The sequence below is a fragment of the Pteronotus mesoamericanus genome, unplaced genomic scaffold, assembly GCF_021234165.1.
Source record: "Pteronotus mesoamericanus isolate MK-2021 breed Mesoamerican mustached bat unplaced genomic scaffold, CSHL_Meso_final scaffold_167, whole genome shotgun sequence".
Lineage (NCBI taxonomy): Eukaryota > Metazoa > Chordata > Mammalia > Chiroptera > Mormoopidae > Pteronotus > Pteronotus mesoamericanus.
Genome location: NW_026555308.1, coordinates 18,675,664 through 18,681,844, shown reverse-complemented (window position 1 = coordinate 18,681,844; position 6,181 = coordinate 18,675,664). Strand labels below are relative to the sequence as shown.

Below are 6,181 nucleotides of genomic sequence, written 5' to 3'. Positions count from 1 at the left end.
AGCAATAGTTGACATCTGGCTTACACATATGTGCAGAGCACACTCATTAGACCCATATGTATGCACATGTTTGCAGCAGATCTTCCAGATGAGCTCAAATTGGAATTCAGAGCCTGGCAATTTCTGGAACTGGCTCACTGGACCACCATTCCAAGTTTTCACATCCCTGAGTTGCCATGGGGCCGTGTAGGGAATTCAAGACATAATTTTGTCACAAGAATGAAGGGGAAACTTTGTTCAAGTTTTCCTATAAAGTAGGTGGAAAGGAGAACAATGAAGAGGATGATATGGGAATTGGCCCTACCAGGCTATGTGGACAAGTTTTTAACACCTAGAAATTGAGGACATAAGACCAGATCTGAAGATTCTGTTTCCATAAAGGTTGTGTTTCATGGCTACTTGGTAGGATTGCACTTCCTGGATCCTTTTTGTTTAAGTGAAGCTATGTAACTGGTTTTGGCCAGTGAACTGAGAGTAGAAGTGATATGTGTCAATTTCAGGCTAAGCATTTAATTCCTGAGGAAGACTCTCCCAGGGCCACTTTCCTTCAGTCATAGTAACCTGTAATATTTGGATGATAGCTACTCCATCAGCATGGGCCCTTGACTGATTATAATGATCAAAACACCACAACTGATCTGTAATGGAAATATAGTGAGGGAGCAGTTAAGCTTTGTGTTTTGAGCCTCTAGGCTTTGGGGGTTGCTTATTATTGCAGCATAAAGTAACCTAACTTGACCAATATGAAGGTTCTTGTGGCACCATAGGATGAAAATGTGCTGTTTTCACAACAGGAAGTATAGTACAACACAGAGTAGATAAATGCGCATTCTCTCCATTTTCATATCAGAACACAGCAACAACAGTAACTCTGCAGCAGCAACAAACCAAGAGCTGAGTCCACTATTCCTAGCAGGCTGGGAAGGAAATCATATCCTTGAGAATCAAGAAACAGGTAAAACAACCATCTTTGGACAGGATGGTACGACCATGGCTAATTGAGTGCACTGCCTTAGACAGCTCTACAGCTACTTCCAAGCATGATGTCTAATTGATCTTTATCTGTTTTACTTGTTTCTAGAGACAAAGGCCCAGAAGAGAACATCCAACTGGCTGAGCAGGGGCCACATGCTACAGCATGGACACCAAGGGGCCAAGATAGAGGGTCTCCATTTTCTGTAGACACTACATTTCAATCCTCTGACATCACACTCAGTGAGAGTTCTCCAAGACAGGAAATGGGGCTACATAGTAGAAAGAAAAACTAAAGATGAAAAATAACTCTACAAAGGGATAACATAAGTTTGCTTTGACCTTGGCCATGACCCCTCCCATCCTGCTCTATTCTTTCACAGTTGGAACTCTCAGCTTTAGATTCTCCTACCAAGGGTTTTTCTATAACAGCCTCTGTGACTGAAAGGAGAATTCTGTATTCACAACTTACTGACGTAACAACACAGATGATCTTTGACCAAGAGTTTCATGACTCACCTTAAAGAAAACTTTGTGAAATGACCATTTGGTTACAATTATGCCAACAGGTAAATGCCTTCTTGCTATGAGGTACGTGTTCTGTGCATCACTCCTCCTCAATGCCTCCAACTGTAGACCCAGCAACTTTAAATAAGTCAACTTTCTAAGCCTTGGATTTTTTCACCTGTAAAAAAAGGTTAACAATCCCTGTCTTATAGGGTTGTTATGAGAAGTAAATGCAATAACGTGAGAAAGTATCTGGCAAAATGCCTGGCACATAGGAGAGTCTCAAATATGATAGTTCATTTATCCTCTCTAAAATTTTATAAGCTACTGAGAAAGACCAGACACATCCTATCTGTGACCTGAAAAGGAGTCTTAAAATCATGCTATCCAGGAGTTTTAAAAATGGATTCAGCTGCACAATTCCCTTTTCCCTTAGCAAACACATGGAAACCCAAAATATAAAACAAACAAGGCCAAGTTGTCCTGGCTGAGGATGTCGGGGAGCCTGGCCTGCTGAAATGATGAATGTCACTTCATACCCTTCTTCATACCTCCACACAGCAGCCCTCCTGCTCCTCCACAGAACTGGAGGGCTCCAGGCAAAACAGATAGAAAACCACCATCTACTCCAAACAGATTCTACAGATGAGGAAAATAAAGTTCAGAGAAGTAATTTGCTCAAAGTTTCCAGAAGTTTCTCCCTTGTTGAAAGTCAGTCAGTACTGATATTTAACATCTCATCAGGAGATTACTGAATAAGCAATAAAGCAAGTACAAGAAAATGCTAATGGTAGAATCAAAGTGGTCAGTATACAAGTGTTCACTGTAAAACTCTTCAACTTGGCACAAATAACTATCAGAGATTATTGAGGGAAACTTGGGAAAGTCTGACCCTTCATAGTCAAGAGGCCAATGAGGTTTCTAGAAAGTAAAATTGTCTCAGGCTTTAAATCTGTTTAAATATTTATGTTGCTAAACTATGTGGTCCTGCTAAATTATGTGGGATGGAATTAAAATTTTTCCTTCTCAGGGCATCCAAGCAGATAGTAGTACACGTGTTGGCTGTGGATTTCTCTTGGAAGCCAAAACCACCAAAAGAAATGCGAAAACACTTTTAAAAGAGTGAGTTTACAGAAGAAATCACATGAGCATTTAGAAAAGCTGCAATTCCCTGACAAAAAAATCACTATAGGATCTATAAAAGTACTTTTATTTGAAGAAAAAGGAAAATTTCTTATAGATTTGTGTTGACCATTTCTATCTGAAGTATAATCTTTCTGTACACACACAGAGCAGATACGCAAACAGACACATCGTGGGGAGAAAGCAAGGACGGAGTCAGGGTGTAAGGCCATGCTGGGAGTGGAGAAAAGAAATGAAACAATGAAGAGAGAAACCAGTAATGCTCAAAAGCAAATTGTTTCCCTGCCCAAACAACAGATTTCCACAAACAGCTCTCCATTTTTCAAGGGGAAAAAAATGTAATGGCCCTAAAAATAGATCAAGATTATCCAAACTCTGACTAACAGGAGTCTCAGGAGGAATAGGAGAGGTAAGTAACCTTGAAATTATAATTAAGGAAATAATTGGGAAAACATTTCCCAGATCTTTTAAGAGACCTCAGAGGACAAATGATTGGAATTCTCAGGATTCTGGCCAGAAATGTCCCTAAAAGGAAAGGCCCAGAGCATGTAATTACAAACAGGATAAAGGGAAGGACAGAGAAAGAAAACAGGATGCCAAGAATAAAGAATAATTAATTGAGAAGAGAGTTAAGGGAACAAGCAAGCAGTGCAGAGGAAAGGAATGAGGGTTTGGAGTGAGCAGACTTCATTTGGGGTCTGGCTCTGCCACTGTGCAGCCATGTGGCATGTTCATTATTTTACCTCATCTATGAAATGGGGCAATTATACCTGCCTCCTAAACTAGTTATGGGGATTAAGCGAGTTAACCTGTATTGGTGGTTTTCAAACGTACTCAGGGACTCCACGGGGGGCTGAAGCGCTGAAAGGAACTCAGGACAGGGGTGCTGCTCTACCCGCCTCTCACCCTTCCACTCAGTCAAGTCCCTCCAGTTATACCAGTTTTGCACACTAGTGTTCTTCATAAGACTTTGTTTGCAGAGAATGTTCTACAGCAGAGAAAAACAGTTTAACCATAATAAAGGTATTTCATAAATTAGGTTGTGCAAACCTAATGTATTAGGACCCAAGTGTTCATACACTCATCAAATATAGACTGTGTCTGGGGCTGTTCTAAGCACTAAAGACAGAGCAGTGAGCAAATTAATAAGGAAGACACACAGTAAACACGTAAGCTAATAAATATATAACATGTCAATTGCTTCGAGCAACACAAAATGAGGTGAAAGGTCAGGGTGATTAGGGTGTTTTAACAGGGTGGTTAGTGAAGACTTTGCTGATTGATGTTTGCAGAGGTCTAAAGGGTGGGACTGAGCCATGCAGGCATCTGGTAGCAGAACAGTCCAAGCACAGAGAAAAGGAAGGGCAAGATAAATGCAGAGGAGGAGCCATGGGCAGAATTACACAGGGCCTTGCCAGCCATGAAGAGGACTATGCATTTTTTTCTGAGAGAGATGGGGAGGTATTGAGTTGGGGGAAGAGGTGGAACAGAGGAGGGACATGATGTGATTTGCACTTTAGATGAATCATTCTGGCTGCTAGGGGGAGAATGGACTATATAAAATCAAGAGTGGAAATAAGAAAGCACTTAGAGCGTGATAGAGACAGAAGTAGATGCATCAGTGGTGAGCGGTGCAGGGATTCAAGACGTGTTTCAAAATTAGAGTGGTAGGACTTGTTGATGAATTGAGTATGATGTGAGAATAAGGACAAATGGAGAAGGGGACCAGGGCCTGTCAACATCACTTATCAAAGACTATTTCAGAAGTACCAATTTTAACCTATTATACCTGATCACACATAAAAGGATGAAGGTTACCTAAAATAAGTAATTTAAACATTGTACTGTGTCATTTCACCATGAGAACTTGAAGGGATAAGAGGTAAAGAAGATAAAAAAGTAAGGCACAGCTTCCAAGATACAAAAGTGTAACAAAATATAAGGATTAGAAAAAGGGAAATCCAGCAGTACATCTCTCATCCACTCTAAAATCAGAGTTTAAAAAAGACTTGTTGGTTCAAATATATCATGAATAGGAAAAAAAAACCACAATTTGACTTAGTTAAATAGGTTTAATTATGAAACAATATTAGTCTGGTAGAAAAAGTTTCCTTTTTATTTCATTTAAATAGAAACAGAAAAACTCAAAGTATTTAACAAAAATAATATTTATGGTGAGAGAAAACAAAGAACCTCATAAATGGAAAAGACAGGTTTAAGGAGAAGAGGATAAATACAACAATTATAACATTATGTAATAATCAGCTGTATTCAGCTTCTAATTTTAAATATCATCTACTTAGCAGCCTGGAAATGTCCTTTCCCAACTTCTAATTAAAATGTGTTGCAAAACACAGAAAAAATTATACTTCATAACTCCATGAAAAACCAGGATCAATAGTCAATGTATTTCTAGATAGAAATGGGGAGATTTTGTCCATAAAGCAATGGAACTAGAAGGAATAACACAACTGATGGCTCACCTGGGCTGAAAACAGACCCATATCATTCCTCCTTTTCCCATATTTGCTACACATCATTAGAAAACAGAGCCACATCCAAAAAGGACCACACCAAGACACATCATAATTAAAACGCTAAAGGTTAAAGATTAGAAGATAATCTTAAAAGCAGCAAGAGAAAAGCAGAGATATCTACAAAGAAGTTCCCATAAGGCTGTCAGCTGATTTCTCAAAAGAAAGTTTGCAAGCTAGAAGGGACTGGTAAGAAGTAGTCAAAGAAATGAAAAGCAAGGACCTGCAAACTAGATTACTCTATCCAGCAAAGCTAGCATTTAGAATAGAAGGGCAGATAAAGTGCTTTCCAGACTGGGTAAAGCTGAAGGAGTTCATCATCACCAAGCCATTACTGCATGAAATGTTAAAGGGACTTATTTAAGAAAAAGATCAAAACTATGAATATTAAAATGGCAATAAATTCACAACTAGCAATGACTGAATCTAAAAAACAAACTAAGCAAACAACCAGAAAGGAATGGAGTCATCAACATGGAGATCATTTGGAGGTTATCAGCTGGAAGGGGGAAAGGGGAGAATAGGGGGAAAGGTGCATAATTGGCAGGCACAGAATAGACAGGGGGTGTTAAGAATAGTATAGAAAATGGATAACCCCTTGGCAATGGGCAAGGACACACCTGATGAGTGGTGTTGCTCTTATATCAGTCAGGGGCAAAGCAGTTGTACAGTCCTTAGTTCATCCTAGCTTGTTGCCTGTGTTGGTGGCCAGAGCTGGTTCATGCCTGGGGCACATAAAATTTAAAAAAAAAATTAAAAAAAAAAAAAAAAAGAAAATGGAGAAGCCAAAGAACTTGCATGCACAACCCATGGACATGAACTAAGGTGGAGGGATTACTTGGAGGGAAGAAGGATGCTGGGCAGAGGGGAACAAAGGGAGAAAAATTGAGACAAACTGTAATAGCATAATCAATAAAATATATTAAAAGAAAAAAAAGAGTTTAGTTAATGACACTTTCCCAAATTCAGAGAAGTGTTTAGGGCCATTTAAGACCATTACAATCTACACCTGCTTTGATTTGAAT

The 6,181-nt window shown here is 39.2% G+C and overlaps 1 pseudogene; it reads left to right on the top strand.

The window, feature by feature from the left end:
* The first annotated feature begins 5,749 nt into the window (after positions 1 to 5,749).
* Positions 5,750 to 5,894, top strand: LOC129083950 (uncharacterized; annotated as a pseudogene).
* Positions 5,895 to 6,181: the final 287 nt, after the last annotated feature.